This window comes from Balaenoptera physalus, assembly GCF_965194825.1.
Source record: "Balaenoptera physalus genome assembly, chromosome: 3".
Taxonomy (NCBI): Eukaryota; Metazoa; Chordata; class Mammalia; order Artiodactyla; family Balaenopteridae; genus Balaenoptera; species Balaenoptera physalus.
The window spans coordinates 162,613,608-162,631,315 of NC_138890.1; the positions used below are offsets into that span (position 1 = coordinate 162,613,608).

Consider the following 17,708-nt stretch of genomic DNA (forward strand, 5'->3'; position numbering starts at 1 on the left):
CTTCTACCAGCTCTTAGAACACATCATTGATAAATTGCTCCATTTGTCAAGGAAAAGAGGTCAAGATCGTGATCTTCAAGCATATACGTATAGATACTCAAAATGTCATGATTTGTGTGGCCACATGACAAAACGATCCCTTATTTGAGTTCTCTCTATAATGACAAAAATACAAAAATGGGAGGAATTTTCCTATCCAATTTAATTACATCTATATGATTACTTATATGCACATGAGCAATAAAAGCTAATGTAAAGTGGATATTGTAACGAAATTTCCATAGTATGTCTTTTTTTTTTTTCTACAAAGCTATATAAAAATGCGTCTTGCCCTATTGTTGGGACCATTCAGAAGCCTGGGGACAATTACACAGAGTGTATTGGAGTCACCACACAAATCTCCTAATGGCAGCCTGGCCCGGAGCCAAGCTTTAAGTCAAGCCTCAGGGAATTCAAATTTAAAAGTCAGCTGCATTAGAGGTAGTGATTGAGTTTGGAGAAGAGATCGCCTTTCGTGATTTATTACAGCCAGCGCTTTCAGTACATTTAAAAGATGATCTGGTTTAGTAGCATCTTCAAGGGAGCGGTACTGCACAAAATGAGAAACATCTGAACCGGGAGTTACCAGAAAGGAGAGACTTGATTACAGCTTGAATTATGTGGAAGGCACATCCTTTTCCTTAGAAATAAATCTTCAAATGCCCCAGAATCTACAAAGAGAAGCTACATTTTCAACCTCCAATATCTTACTTGTAACGGATGGGTCTGTTAGGACCAAGTATTTTTATTTTTATTTTCTTTTTCTTTATCTTTTTTTTTAACATCTTTATTGGAGTATAATTGCTTTACAATGGTGAGTTAGTTTGTGCTTTATAACAAAGTGAATCAGCTATACATATACATATGTCCCCATATCTCCTCCCTCTTACGTCTCCCTCCCACCCTCCCTATCCCACCCCTCTAGGTGGTCACAAAGCACCGAGCTGATCTCCCTGTGCTATGTGGCTGCTTCCCACTAGCTATCTATTTTATATTTGGTAGTGTATATATGTGCATGCCACTCTCTCACTTTGTCCCAGCTTACCCTTCCCCCTCCCCATATCCTCAAGTCCATTCTCTATGTCTGCGTCTTTATTCCTGTGCTGCCCCTAGGTTCTTCAGAACCTTTTTTTTTTTTTTTTTTTAGATTCCATATATATGTGTTAGCATACGGCATTTGTTTTTCTCTTTCTGACTTCACTCTGTATGACAGTCTCTAGGTCCATCCACCTCACTACAAATAACTCAATTTCGTTTCTTTTTATGGCTGAGTAATATTCCATTGTATATATATGCCACATCTTCTTTATCCATTCATCTGTCAATGGACACTTAGGTTGCTTCCATGTCCTGGCTATTGTAAACAGAGCTACAATGAACATTGTGGTACATGTCTCTTTTTGAATTATGGTTTTCTCAGGGTATATGCCCAGTAGTGGGATTGCTGGGTCGTATGGTAGTTCTATTTTTAGTTTCTTAAGGAGCCTCCATATTGTTCTCCATAGTGGCTGTATCAGTTTACATTCCCACCAACAGTGCAAGAGGATTCCCTTTTCTCCACACCTTCTCCAGCATTTATTTGTAGATTTTTTGATGATGGCCATTCTGACTGGTGTGAGGTGATCCCTCATTGTAGTTTTGATTTGCATTTCTCTAATGATTAGTGATGTTGAGCATCCTTTCATGTGTTTGTTGGCAATCTGTATATCTTCTTTGGAGAAATGTCTGTTTAGGTCTTCGGCCCATTTTTGGATTGGGTTGGTTCTTCTTTGATATTGAGCTGCATGAGCTGCTTGTAAATTTTGGAGATTAATCCTTTGTCAGTTGCTTCATTTGCAAATATTTTCTCCCATTTTGAGGGTTGTCTTTTCATCTTGTTTATGGTTTCCTTTGCTGTGCAAAAGCTTTTAAATTTCATTAGGTCCCATTTGTTTATTTTTGCTTTTATTTCCATTTCTCTAGGAGGTGGGGCAAAAAGGATCTTGCTGTGATTTATGTCATAAAGTGTTCTGCTTATGTTTTCCTCTAAGAGTTTTATAGTTTCTGACCTTACATTTAGGTCTTTAATCCATTTTGAGATTATTTTTGTGTATGGTGTTAAGGAGTGTTCTAATATCATTCTTTTACATGTAGCTGTCCAGTTTTCCCAGCACCACTTATTGAAGAGGCTGTCTTTTCTCCATTGTATATTCTTACCTCCTTTATCAAAAATAAGGTGACCATATGTGCGTGGGTTTATCTCTGGGTTTTCTATCCTGTCCATTGATCTATATTTCTGTTTTTGTGCCAGTATCATACTGTCTTGATTACTGTAGCTTTGTAGTATAGTCTGAAGTCTGGGAGCATGTTTCCTCCAGCTCCATATTTCTTTCTCAAGATTGCTGTGGCTCTTCAGGGTCTTTGTGTTTCCATACAAATTGTGAAATTTTTTGTTGTAGTTCTCTGAAAAATGCCATTGGTAGTTTGATAGGGATTGCATTGAATCTGTAGATTGCTTTGGGTAGTAGAGGCATTTTCACTATGTTGATTCTTCCAGTCCAAGACCATGGGATATCTCTCCATCTGTTTGTATCATCTTTAATTTCTTTCATCAGTGTCATATTTTACTGCATACAGTTCTTTTGTCTCCTTAGGTAAGTTTATTCCTAGGTATTTTATTCTTTTTGTTGCAATGGTAAATGGGAGTGTTTCCTTAATTTCTCTTTCCAATTTTTCATCATTAGTGTATAGGAATGCAAGAGATTTTGGTGCATTAATTTTGTATCCTGCTACTTTACCAAATTCATTGATTAGCTCTTGTAGTTTTCTGGTAGCCTCTTTAGGATTCTCTATGTATAGTATCATGTCATCTGCAAACAACGACAGCTTTACTTCTTGTTTTCCGATTTGGATTCCTTTTATTTCTTTTTCTTCTCTGATTGCTGTGGCTAAAACTTCCAAAACTAGGTTAAATAACAGTGGTGAGAGTGGGCAACCTTGTCTTGTTCCTGATCTTAGAGGAAATGGTTTCAGTTTTTCACCATTGAGAACGATGTTGGCTGTGGGTTTGTCATATATGGCCTTTATTATGTTGAGGTAAGTTCCCTCTATGCCTACTTTCTGGAGGGTTTTTATCATAAGTGGGTGTTGCATTTTGTCAAAAGCTTTTTCTGCATCTATTGAGATGATCATATGGTTTTTCTCCTTCAATTTGTTAATATGGTTTATCACATTGATTGATTTGCATATATTGAAGAATCCTTGCATTCCTGGGATAAACCCCACTTGATCATGGTGTATGATCCTTTTAATGTGCTGTTGGATTCTGTTTGCTAGTATTTTGTGGAGGATTCTTGCATCTATATTCAACAGTAATATTGGCCTGTACGTTTTTTCTTTGTGACATCTGTGTCTGGTTTTGGTATCAGGGTGATGGTGGCCTCGTAGAATGAGTTTGGGAGTGTTCCTCCCTCTGCTATATTTTGGAAGAGTTTGAGAAGGATAGGTGTTAGCTCTTCTCTAAAACTTTGATAGAATTTGCCTGTGAAGCCATCTGGTCCTGGACTTTTGTTTTTTGGAAGATTTTTCATCACAGTCTCAATTTTAGTGCTTGTGATTGGTCTCTTCATATTATCTATTTCTTCCTGGTTCAGTCTCGGAAGGTTATTCTTTTCTAAGAATTTGTCCATTTCTTCCAGGTTGTCCATTTTATTGGCATATTGTTCCTTGTAGTTATCTCTCATGATCCTTTGTATTTCTGCTGTGTCAGTTTTACTTCTCCTTTTTCATTTCTAATTCTATTGATTTGAGTTTTCTCCCTTTTTTTCTTGATGAGTCTGGCTAATGGTTTATCAATTTTGTTTATCTTCTCAAAGAACCAGCTTTTAGTTTTATTGATCTTTGCTATCGTTTCCTTCATTTCTTTTTCATTTATTTCTGATCTGATCTTCATGATTTCTTTCCTTCTGCTAACTTTGGGGGTTTTTTTGTTCTTCTTTCTCTAATTGGTTAGGTGTAAGGTTAGATTGTTTATTTGAGATGTTTCTTGTTTCTTGAGGTAGGATTGTATTGCTATAAACTTCCCTCCTAAAACTGCTTTTGCTACATCCCATAGGTTTTGGGCTGTCATGTTTTCACTGTTATTTGTTTGTAGGTATTTTCTGATTTCCTCTTTGATTTCCTCAGTGATCTCTTGGTTATTTAGTAGTGTATTGTTTAGCGTCCATGGGTTTGTATTTTTTACAGATTTTTCCCTGTAATTGATATCTAGTCTCATAGCATTGTGGTTGGAAAAGATACTTGGTACAATTTCAATTTTCTTAAATTTACCAAGGCTTGATTTGTGACCCAGGATATGATCTATCCTGGAGAATGTTCTGTGAGCTCTTGAGAAGAAGGATATTCTGTTGGTTTTGGATGGAATGTCTTATAAATATCAACTAAGTCCATCTTGCTTAATGTATCATTTAAAGCTTGTGTTTCCTTATTTATTTTCATTTTGGATGATCTGTCCATTGATGAAAGTGGGGTGTTAAAGTCCCCTACTCTGATTGTGTTACTGTCAATTTCCACTTTTATGGCTGTTAGCATTTGTCTTATGTATTGAGGTGCTCCTATGTTGGGTGCATAAATATTTACAATTGTTATACCTTCTTCTTGGATTGATCCCTTGATCATCATGTAGTGTCCTTCTTTGTCTCTTGTAATAGTCTTTATTTTAAAGTCTATTTTGTCTGATATGAGAATTGCTACTCTAGCTTTCTTTTGATTTCCATTTGCAAAGAATATCTTTTTCCATCCCTTCACTTTCAGTGTGTATGTGTCCCTAGGTCTGAAGTGGGTCTCTTGTAGACAGCATATATACGGGTCTTATTTTTGTATCCATTCAGCCAGTCTATGTCTTTTTGTGGGAGTATTTAGTCCATTTACATTTAAGGTAGTTATCGATATGTGTGTTCCTATTACCATATTCTTAATTGTTTTGGTTTTGTTATTGTAGGTATTTTCCTTATCTTATGTTTCCTGCCTAGAGAAGTTCCTTTAGCATTTATTGTAAAGCTAGTTTGGTAGTGCTGATTCTCTTAGCTTTTGCTTGTCTGTAAAGGTTTTAATTTCTTTATCGAATCTGAATGAGATCCTTGCTGGGTAGAGTAATCTTGGTTGTAGGTTTTCCCATTTCATCACTTTAAATATGTCCTGCCACTCCCTTCTGACTTGCAGAGTTTCTGCTGAAAGATCAGCTGTTAATCTTATGGGGATTCCCTTGTATGTTATCTGTTGCTTTTCCCTTGCTGCTTTTAATATTTTTTCTTTGTATTTAATTTTTGGTAGTTTGATTAATATGTTTCTTAATGTGTTTCTCCTTGGATTTATCCTGTATGGGACTCTCTGTGCTTCCTGTACTGATTGACTATTTCCTTTCTCATATTAGGGAAGTTTTCAACTATAATCTCTTCAAATATTTTCTCAGTCCCTTTCTTTTTCTCTTCTTCTTCTGGGACCCCTATAATTCAAATGTTGGTGTGTTTAATGTTGTCCCAGAGGTCTCTGAGACTGTCCTCAATTCTTTTCATTCTTTTTTCTTTATTCTGCTCTGTGGTAGTTATTTCCACTATTTTATCTTCCAGGTCACTTATCCGTTCTTCTGCCTCAGTTATTCTACTATTGATTCCTTCTAGAGAATTTTTAATTTCATTTATTGTGTTGTGCATCATTGTTGTTTGCTCTTTAGTTCTTCTAGGCCCTTGTTAAACGTTTCTTATATTTTCTCCATTCTATTTCCAAGGTTTTGGATCATCTTTACTATCATTACTCTGAATTCTTTTTCAGGTAGACTGCCTATTTCCTCTTCATTTGTTTGGTCTGGTGGGTTTTTGCCTTGCACCTTCATCTGCTGTGCATTTGTCTATGTTCTCATTTTGCTTAACTTGCTGTGTTTGGGGTCTCCTTTTTGCAGGCTGCAGGTTTGTGGTTCCCATTGTTTTTGGTGTCTGCCCCCAGTGGCTCAGTTTGTTTCAGTGGGTTGTGTAAGCTTCCTGGTGGAGGGGACTGGTGCCTGTGTTCTAGTGGATGAGGCTGGATCTTGTCTTTCTGGTGGGCAGGACCATGTCTGGTGGTGTGTTTTGGGGTGTCTTTGACCTCATTATGATTTTAGGCAGCCTCTCTGCTAATGAGTGAGTTTGTGCTCCTGTCTTGCTAGTTGTTTGGCATAGGGTGTCCAGCACTGTAGCTTGCTGGTCGTTGAGTGGAGCTGGGTCTTAGCGTTCAGATGGAGTTCTCTGGTAGAGCTTTCGCAGTTTGATATTACGTGGAGCTGGGAGGTCTCTGGTGGACCAATGTCCTGAACTCGGCTCTCCCACCTCAGCGGCTCAGGCCTGACACCTGGCCGGAGCACCAAGACCCTGTCAGCCACATGGCTCAGAAGAATAGGGAGAAAACAAGAAAGAAAGAAAGAAAGAAAGAAAGAAAGAAAGAAAGAAAGAAAGAAAGAAAGAAAGAAAGAAAGAAAGAAAGAAAGAAAGAAAGAAAGAAAAAGAAAGAAAGAAAAAATAATATAAAGTTCTTAAAATAAAAAATAAAAGAATTATTAAAAATGAAAAATTAAAAGTAATAAAACAGGAAAGAAAGAAGAGAGCAACAAAGACAAAAAACAAATCCACCAATGATAACAAGTGCTAAAAACTATACTAAGAAAAAAAAAAAGGACAGACAGAACCCTAGGACAAATTGTAAAAGCAAAGCTCTACAGACAAAATCACACAAAGAAGCAAACACATACACACTCACAAAAAGAGAAAAAGGAAAAAAATATATATATCTGTATATAAAAAAAAAAAAAGGAAGAGAGCAACCAAATCAATAAACAAATCTACCAATGATAATAAACTCTAAATACTAAATTAAGATAAACATAAATCCAGAAACAGATTAGCTGCAGGAAGCAAACCCCACGTCTACAGTTGCTCCCAAAGTCCACCGCCTCATTTTGGGATGATTCGTCGTCTATTCAGGTATTCCACAGATGCAGGTACATCAAGTTGATGGTGGAGATTTAATCCACTGCTCCTGAGGCTGCTGGGAGAGATTTCCCTTTCTCTTCTTTGTTCGCACAGCTCCTGGGGTTCAGCTTTGGATTTGGCCCTACCTCTGCGTGTAGGTCACCTGAGGGTGTCTGTTCTTCACTCAGACGGCATGGGGTTAAAGGAGCAGCTGATTCGGGGGCTCTGGCTCACTCAAGCCGGGGGGAGGGAGGGGTATGGATGCGGGGCGAGCCTGCGGCGGCAGAGGCCAGTGTGACGTTGCACCAGCCAGAGGTGTGCTGTGCATTCTCCTGGGGAAGTTGTCCCTAGATCACGGGAGCCTGGCGGTGGCGGGCTGCACAGGCTCCCAGGAGGGGAGGTGTGGAGAGTGACCTGGGCTCGCACACAGGCTTCTTGGTGGCGGCAGCAGCCTTAGTGTCTCATGCCCGTCCCTGGGGTCCGCGCTAATAGCCGCGGCTTGTGCCCATCTCTGGAGCTTGTTTAGGCAGTGCTCTGAAACCCCTCTCCTCGCGCACCCCAAAACAATGGTCTCTTGCCTCTTCGACAGCTCCAGACTTTTTTCCGGACTCCCTCCAGGCTAGCTGTGGCACACTAGCCCCCTTAAGGCTGTGTTCACACGGCCAACCCCAGTCCTCTCCCTGGGGTCTGACCTCCGAAGCCTGAGCCTCAGCTCCCAGCCCCGCCCGCCCCGGCGGGGGAGCAGACAAGCCTCTCGGGCTGGTGAGTGCTACTCGGCACCGCTCCTCCGTGCGGGAATCTCTCCACTTTGCCCTCCGCACCCCTGTGGCTGCGCTCTCCTCTGTGGCTCCGAAGCTCCCCCCCTCCGCCGCCCGCCATCTCTGTCCACTAAGGGGCTTCCTAGTGTGTGGACACCTTTCCTCCTTCACAGCTCCCTCCCACTGGTGCAGGTCCCATCCCTATTCTTTTGTCTCTGTTTTTTCTGTTTTCTTTTGCCCTATCCAGGTACGTGGGGAGTTTCTTGCCTTTTGGGAAGTCTGAGGTCTTCTGCCAGCTTTCAAGTAAGTGTTCTGTAGGAGTTGTTCCACATGTAGATGTACTTCTGATGTATTTGTGGGGAGGAAGGTGATCTCCACGTCTTACTCCTCCGCCATCTTGAAGGTCTCCCCCGGCCAAGTATTTTTAAATGACTAAAAAGACATTAGTTCCCTAAATGAAAAGTAATCATTTAGTATCAAAAATAAACATATGATTTAAAATATTAATCTTGCTTGTGTTTATAATCTATGAGAAGCTATACTTAAGCTTTCTCCTCTCTGTAACCCAGGAGAATTTTCACTAAGACTTATGACCTTAGGGATTCTCACTGGTTTTCCTCAGTGTATACTTTTCATGTCTTCTATCTCAGCTGGAGATAAATGAGTGAATTAGTAAATCTTTTCGAAATATTTATGTTCTTTAACACTCAATTAAGATTTAGAGAAACTATAGGAGCTACAGTTCTATTAAGAGCAAAGTAGTTTAGAAAAAATATTATTTCTGTAAAACTAAATCTATCTATCTATAGATGTATTTTCCTTACTAATATATTTGGTAGGAAAAAAAAAAATAACACCATGAACTTCAAGTCCATTTCCCACTAGTGTCTTCATTTTTATATTTTATTACATTCTGCAGTGGTTCTGCAACCAGCTATATCAAAAGTTTTTAAGAGGAATGTAAACAAGGACTTCGCAGTGACTTGGCTAAAACACATGATATAACTGGGAGCAAAAATCTCTACTGAGCTATCCCAAGATGAATGGTTGAGCTACATTCCAAATCTCTGCCAAGTTCCTTCTGGCAAGCACATCAGGAAATGAAATCTCCCCACCAGAAGGGAACCAGGAAGAGATTCATCTATCTTTAGGAAAACATCAACTCCATCCGCATAATAAACTAAATGGTATTGTTATCATCTTGTGTATATATGTAATGAGAACATTTTGAGATATTAACCAAGTTTATTTTTTCTGTGAGCTGTGACCTTGTAGCCCTCCCTCGAACTCAGGCTATGATACTGCTTCCAGAAAGGAATAACTCAAAAGGACACAAGGGTCAACTTCACTCATTTATTCATCCATTATTTTGTTCCACAAATTTTTATTGAGCACCTTCTATGTGCAAGACACTGTCCTAAGTGCTGAAAATAATCTTTGTCTCCATGGACCTTTATATTCTAGTGGAGGGAAGTCAATGAACAAACAATTTTTTTTGTTCTGTTTTTTAAGGAGCAACTGATGAAAGTGCTGTGAACAATAAAAACAGTTGGTGGGATAAAGAAGGACAGAAGGACAGGAGGAAGGCTCAGCTTCTGAGCTTCGGAAGCCTTGGTCCAGGTATGAAAAAATTTAGAAGCAATAGTCAGCCAGATGCTATTTTTTCTGTCCACTAGCTGAGATGCAGTTTTCTCAGGCAAGATGAGGGAGAAAGAAAGATTTCAGAGGAGATACAGAGAACTCGAAGCTGGTGGGTACCTGAGACCCCAGTGTCCTTCCTGTCTCCCAAAGGACACATAGGCTTGGGACCTTGACCCCCTTCGTAGAAGAGTCCAGATAGGTCCTAGGAAAGCATAGGCCCTCAGATTTGAATGACTTGTGTCAGCACAGTGAGGGTGGAGCAAAATAGGATTGTTACTCAGACAGGAGGTAGGTCCAGCCACCTGCTGGAGGAGGGGGAGGGTTTTTCTATAGGCCATGCTCACCAAGGATTTGGACTAAGAGCCAGAGGATCCAGAAGAAAGGTGATCTGAATAAATCAATGCACAAAAAGCAGGCAGGAATGAGCGTCCCCAGCAGAGGGTGATGTGAATTGATGATGGAGACAGCCAGACCCCCTCTGACCCCCCACCGGGGAGAGACATGTCCTAAAGCTCCTTGGAAATGAGGCTGGACCCCATACAAACTGTGGGAGGTAGGGAGGAGGGTTGCTAAATTAACTTAAAGGTTTTGCTGCCTGGTAGAATGAAGGCTTGTAATAAGAATTAAATTCCATTATAGAAAAATAAATTAAGTTACATTTCCTGCACTCAGGAATCTGTGGCTTTTGATTTGCACCCATGAGGTCTTACGTTATTAAAAAAAAGAAAACAAAAAACCAAACAGATGGTCAAATCTATTCCCAAATCCAAGTGCAGATAATACAAAAGTGAGAAAGGAGAAGAGCTAGAGAATTGGACAGGGAGACTCTGCAACAGAGCATCGCTTCACTCCCTGCAACAAAACCTGCCCCGAGGTCGGAGCTCGCACATCAGTTCCCTTCATTCAGGGAGTTGGGGAGGTGGAGGCTCAGCCCACATTTTGCAGCTGCAAACTGATTGAATAGCCCTTTTCTAAACTAAGTCAAATTCGACCATCTGCTCACCTGAAATGCCTACGGTTCCAGGTAACAAGGTTCATCAGGCTTCTCTAAGAACGGATTATTATGATCAGAAAAAATATGATCTGTATTCTATTAAGCCCGTGACGTGCCTGTCAGCATACCAAGCGTTGCATAGAGTCAAGCTTAGGAGGCAGGAGGTAAACAAATAGTATGTGTGTTACGTCACGTAACCATTCATGTAAAATGTATATCAGATGCTTGTGCTCTCCACCAGAAAATAACAATATTAATAAATAAAATAATAACATTATTATTTAAAATAACATAATAATAATATTTTTAAATAATAAATTTTTATTAAAAAGAAAAAGCTAAGGTAAAGATTTTTTTAATCTAAGATCAAGGGCAAGGTTTTTGTTTCTGAGTCCCAGAGTGGAGAGGCAGTGTTACTAACTCCTTCATTTTTAGTCCTAACATTCTGTTGTGAATCCTTGGCACAGAGAATGGTTCAGAAGAAAGGGGTAGCATGGGGTAAAGAATGAGGGCAACAACCTACTATATAGCACAGGGAACTCTACTCAATGCTCTGTGGTGACCTAAATGGGACGGAAATCCAAAAAAGGGGATATATGTATACGTATGGCTGATCTACTTTGCTGTACAGTATAAAGTAATACAATGTTGTAAAGCAACTATACTCCAATAAAAATTTTTAAAAAAAAAAGAATGAGGGCAACAGTGATGCCAAGGTCAAGCTTAATAAACTAACAGGCAGGACCAAATGTCTGGGGATAGACTGTCAGCCGACTACGCCAGCCAGCTCTCTCCCAGACACAGGTATGAGCCTCTGCCTGTGAGCCTTCAGCCCCATCATGCTGCATCCACACACAGGTTCCCATTCAGTAACCCGCAAGGTCCCTCCCGTTCTCAAATTTAAATAGATTGGTGCAGAGCCCAGAGGGGCCTGGGATTCACAAAGCCCCAGACAAGACTGTGGGTTGACTCACAGTGAAGAATATATTGATACATCAGTGAAAAGAGTGAAGTCCTCCAAATCCTGATAGAATCAACTACTATGAGAATCGTTACAGGTCAACAGTTTGGGGGGAAGAATTTCAAATCAGCAGGCTTCTTTCCTACAGGCAAAATTTCATTAAAATTTAGCTGTGAACAGAGTAAGCCCAATATTTGATTCACATAAAAATCTCCATAGTAAGGATGCAACATGATGCTCGGCACCATTTCACAATTTGGTGGGGGATGGGAACAGGGCAACTACTCAACTCCTGCTTTCCTCACCCTCAAAAAAATTGCTTCTATATTCAGCAAGAAATTGAGGCAATTTGTCTTTACTAGGTAAACAATACTGTGATCCTCTATCACCACCATCATCATGTTTATTTCACTTCCTTCACCATGTTTATTTAACTTCCTTCCCACCAGTCAGAGAAAAAGGCACATCTCTTCAGGGCACTTGTGCATTTTGTCCTTTCCATGGCCCCCTTCTCCAGAGCCTTGGTCCATCAGTGCTCCCTTCTCTCATCTGTATCTTCCATCTCTTCATCTTTACTAGCTCTTTTCCATCATCATCTAAGAGTTCAAGGTCCTCCATTCTGTGGAAAAAAAGAATTCATGAAAACAACTTTAAACATACGACTAAACAAAAACCAGAGAAATAATTGGAAAGAAAAGTGAGTCTATTCTATAATGTCTCCAGCAGCAACTATGAAAGTTGTTAGCAAGTGGTTAGACCTTCCAACTTTTGATTACATACCACATTTTAGGTTGAGGTACAAAATTTTTTTATTGTTAGTTTAAATGGTTGCAAAGGACAGAATTCCTGGAATCATATTTAAATTGTGATATTTTAAAACAAAACTGTTGATTTAAATATCAGAGCAATTTGATGTTTCCCATCACTCATTTTCAAAATACGGGAATAAGCTCTTTTGTAAAAGTCACAAATTGTACATTATTCCCTTTCTCCTTGAAATCATGTTTTTATTTCATTTTCCCATACAATTTACCATAAGATGATATATATTTCTGTCTGAATGTCTTTTATTGCTCACTCAACCATTAACAATCAAATGTGTAGATAATTTTAGATTTATATAGTGTTTAACCCATTGTGCTCATATAGTTCTGAGTTAAAATTTGAGGGATGGGGCTTCCCTGGTGGTGCAGTGGTTGAGAATCTGCCTGCCAATGCAGGGGACACGGGTTCGAGCCCTGGTCTGGGAAGATCCCACATGCCGTGGAGCAACTAGGCCCGTGAGCCACAACTACTGAGCCTGTGCGTCTGGAGCCTGTGCTCCGCAACAGGAGAGGCCACAATAGTGAGAGGCCCGCGTACCGCAATGAAGAGTGGCCCCCACTTGCTGCAACTAGAGAAAGCCCACGCATAGAAACGAAGACCCAACACAGCCAAAAATAAAAATAATTAAATAAATAATAAATAAAAATTTAAAAAAAGAAATTTGAGGGATGAATGTTTCAGGTTCAATAATATTATTATTGGTCCACAACTGATCAAACAACATAATAAGATTGATCATTAATATTCAATGAAAAGCAAAATTTGGGGGAAAGACATCTCTTCATAAAGTAGATAGGCGAGGTTCTGGTGCCTGGATTAAAAGAAACTTCTCTGACACCAATATAGTATTTTGAGTTGTCATATTGCTTGGCCTTACTGAAGTTTTTTCATCATGAACAAGGTCACATAATAAGAATTATCATCTGATAGAGACAGGCTGTTCTTTTTTATTTTTCCTTTTTTTTTTCCAGCTTTATTGAGATTGACAGTTGACACATAACATTGTGGAAGTTTAAGGTGTACCATGTGTTGATTCGATACATTTATATGTTGCAAAATGATCACCACCAACCAAGCTATTCTTTATAAAGCAGGAAAAAGGAGGTGTGAAAGGAGAGGTGGGAGAGGGCTGGGCACCTTCAAGAACATGTGCAGAGGCAGATCATTTTCCTAGAAAAAGAATATTTAAAGTTGAGGGTCTAGAATCTGAATCCATTAAAAAGCCTCCAGGATTCCACCCAAGCCTTGGAAAGCCGGCTCTTACCACACGAGGCAGGCACACCCCAGCTTGAACATCACTAGGTGAGATTATGGCTTCTCCATTGCCCGAATGACCCTCCTTCTGCTATTTTCCTTTGATGCTTCCTTTGCTAGGCTCTGTGGAAAGGGGAAATAATATACAGCAAAAACACAAATGTTTTCCACCATTAGTGCAAATGGAATAAATTATACCGGTCAGGCTGTATAACATTTGGCGTGACATTTTCCCAGTGTTCATCCCACAATTTGAGATCTTAAGAGAAGTGATATTTAAAAGGTCACGTCTTTAGTTCATTCACGGGCACACCCCCCTCCAGTGTTACTGGGAGCACACCTGCATGTAACTATTAAGGTTCTGATGGCAAAAGTGTCTGCTGCAAATGGAGGACCATTCTTTGGGGGCAGGAAAAGCAGGCCAATGGAAGCATCATTTGAGGTCACTGTAACATTGTTTATAATTACAAGGGACAAATGCAGAGATATGACTGCTCGCTCACAATACAGGGAGCAATGAAAACATGTAGAGGCAAGAATTTTAAAGATTACAGTAAAACATCTCAAATGGTCTCCTTCCTCTACAGGGATATAGGACAGGGGCCAAGAACACATGGTGGGCCATTGCTGCAATTTAGAAAAACCTTGTGAAGGGTTATAATCTGGGGCAAGTTGTCTCAGTCTAAACCTGCAGGTAAATCATGCTCTCTTTTGTTTCACATGGAGATACTAGGAGCAATTGGAAATTAACACTTTGAGTTCTTTTCCAAACATCTGTTCAGGAGCCATTTGGGAATCTTCTTCAAATTCAGATTACTGGGCCCAACCAGTTGTGTGAGTGTGTGTGTGTGTGTGTGTATGTTCTTTTTCAGATTCTTTTCCATTATAGTTTATTATAAGATACTGAATATAGTTCCCTTGCTATACAGTAGGTCTTTGTTGTTTATATATTTTATATATAGTAGTGTATATCTGCTATTCCCAAAACCCCTAATTTATCAGCTATGTATATTTATATTATATATATTATATATATGTATATTTATATTAAAAACTGAATCACTTTGCTGTACACCTGGAACTAACACAACATTGTAAATCAACTGTACTTCAATTTAAAAAAAATTTTTTAAATCAATTCAGGCTTTGAGGACCAATGACTTAGAAAGTCAGGCTTACAAAAGAAAATGTAAACCTACAAGTTTTCTAGCTCAGGAGTCCTAAACATTTTATTGTGCTACTGTACTTACTTTTATCTTATATGCATGTTCATTGTGCTACTAATATTTTAACAACAAAAAAGTAGAAAAATATAAAGAATGATATTTTTTAAAGGTAAATCCTAATATTTTCTTCCCACACTCAAATCGATCATCTGACCAAGCGTGGTCAAAGGAGAGGGGAAATTTTTAAATGGAGGTCATCGTTTATACTTCCACTTAGCTTCTCTGGACTTTAATATTTCAGTCGTTTTCACAGCTTTCTTAGATGTCTGGATAGACTTTCAACTCATTTTGAAAAAAATATTACTGAAAATGTGGAAGAGCTATCCTTTTAGGAATTGCTGGGAAGGCAGACTTTTGTGGATTACTTAAAAGAAAGATACTGGATTGAGATCCTGATCGTTATAGGTCAGGCTAACACTTTCGAGATGCTAAAAGATTTTTTCTTCCCCTCCAGGGTTTTTCCCTTTTCTTTCCAAAACTCTCAGCAGGTTGCTCCACCCCAGGCCATTTCAAACGGAGTTCTGTTTGCATGAGCTCAGAAGCTCAGAGCTTTTGGTTTCCTAAAGCCTGATTTCCAAATGGAAGCAAACGCCCTTCAGAATTGATGCTAAAGGCATCTGACAGAAGGAAATCCCTGGCAGAAACACGCCTGAAGAAGGCTTTCTCTCCAAAGACCAGAAAACAATTCTTCTAGGCTAGGGAAGTGAGGGGACATAAATAAAAAGAGAGTTGGGGATCCCTGGTGAAAGGGCCAGACACAGAGAGGCCAGGTGAGCAGGAGGAAGGGATGCAAGGGGCTTTGCTTGACCCGCAGAAGTTTTAGGAGAGTCGAGTGATCCCCTTCTGTAGACCCTACAGTCATCACTCACTAAACATCATCTGCATCCAAGGACAGTGCCACCCTCATCCTGCGACAACCTCGCTCACCAGCAGCCCGTCCACCTCTGATGGTCGCGCAGCAGGAGGGATACCCCATCCTCTCATAAAACGTTGCTCACGCTCTGTTTGTTCAGCCAAAAAAAAATAGAAACTACCCCTGAGATCAGCATATTGATTGTATAGAAGCTGCTCCAAGACCCCTGGAACTGAGACAGGTTGGAAACACTGCAGGCTTCTGCAAACACACATATGCCCCACACAGTCTTCATTCCTTTTCTTCTGCGGTGGGCAGGAAATTGCCAGTCAGTTTCTAAATATATCAGCTAACACTTCTAGTTCTCCCCCTTCTTGCAGGTATGTCCTCACTGCCACCAGAAAAATGCTGGAGAGAGAATGAAATCATGTACAGTGATCTAAACAGGCTTTGGAAACCATGAAATTCAAACTATGACATAGGTCATCATTCAATAAGCTAAGACACCAAGACAATTCGGTGACACATAAGCAAGAAAGCTGGAGTTACCCATTGTGATGGTTCATTTTATACATCAATTTGGAGGGTGTTTTTGGATGACATCAACATTTAAATGGATGAACTTTGGGTAAAGCACATTACCCTCCATAGCGTGGGTGAGCCTAATCCAATCACCTGAAGGTCAAATGGAACAAAAGAGTGGCCTCCCTGGGCAGAAGCAAATTCTCCAGCCGACTGTCTTCTGACTGGCCCTGCACCGTTGGTTTTCCTGGATCTTGAGCCTGCCAGCCCACAATGGAGATTTTGGACTTCCCAGCCTCCATAGGTGCATGAACCTGTTCCTTATAATAATCTATTTGGATAGATAGATAGGTAACATATAATATCTGCATATATGTTATTAAATGGTAACACAATATGTATAACATAATATTATATGATAACATAATTTATAGAACATGTGTTATTATATCGGTTCTGTTTCTCTGGGGAACCCTCACTAATACACCCATATTTTCTTTTTCTGCATTCCCCACAACCAGGTTTATGAATGCTACCTCTGATACTGGAGTATAATAAAAAATATATTTATTTTGTCTTTGCCCCCATTTCTAGCACAGATTTCCTAAAACACTTGAAATTTCCTGAGGAATAGTGTTTTTTTGTTATTCATAACGAGCCCTTTCAACAATACCTGGGTTTATGCTAATGAGGTGACTGGTGGCAGGAACCCTACACAGCTTCAGGATGAGGGCTGGTCACCAGAGGAACCAAGCACGTGATCAGAGGGTTGGAACTTTCTCACCACTCCCACCTCTGGGGAAAGAAATGAGGCTGGAGATTGAGTTCAATCACCAATGGCCAATGATTTAATCAATCATGTCTATGCAATGCAACTTGGATTAACACTCTGAAACAATGAAGCTGAGGAAGCTTCTGGGTTGGTGAATGCAACCACATGCCAGGAGGATGGTGCATCCCAACTCCGAAGAACAGAGGCTCCTGCACTTGGGACCCTTCCAGACCTCACCCTATGTACCTCTTCATCTGACTGTTCACTGTCTCCCTTGTAATAACTGTAATCCTAAGTATAGCTCTTTCCTGAGTTCTGTCATTCTAGCAAATTATTGAACCTGAAGAGGGCATTGTGGGAACCCTCAAATTTGTACTCAGCTAGGCATAAATGCAGGTAGTGTGGAGACCCCAGTTGAGGCTGGTGTCTAAAATGGAAGTAGTCATATTGGAACTAAGCCCTGTGCTAATTCTGGGTAGTTAGTGTCAGAACTGAACTGAATTGTTGGACATCCAGTTGGTGTTGAAGAGTTGCTGTTGTTAGAAAAAAACCCACACATTTTCATATCCCAATTCCAGCATCATTTTCCATCTCCACCACTGCCATATTAGTCCAATCCATCTTCATCTCTCTCCTGGATTTCCCTATGTCATAGGCTCCTCACTAGCCTTTTTGCTTCCTCTGTTGGTCCTACAATATAGTTAACACTCAACCAGTAGAGTGGGTTCTTAAAAACATAAATCACATGTCATTCCTTGCTTAAATCATCCATTGGCTTCCTATCACACTTAGAATAAAACCCCGTCACCTTATTCTGACTTTCAAGGCCCTTTTTGATCTGGCTCCTGTCTACTTATCGAGCCTTATCACATAGCACACCCCCTTG

General features: G+C 39.9%; 1 long non-coding RNA gene across 1 annotated transcript in view; it reads left to right on the top strand.

The window, feature by feature from the left end:
- Window positions 1-17,708, top strand: part of LOC309656924 — a 1,002,835-nt gene that overhangs the window by 870,068 nt on the left and 115,059 nt on the right. The gene's annotated exons all lie outside the window — the stretch shown is intronic.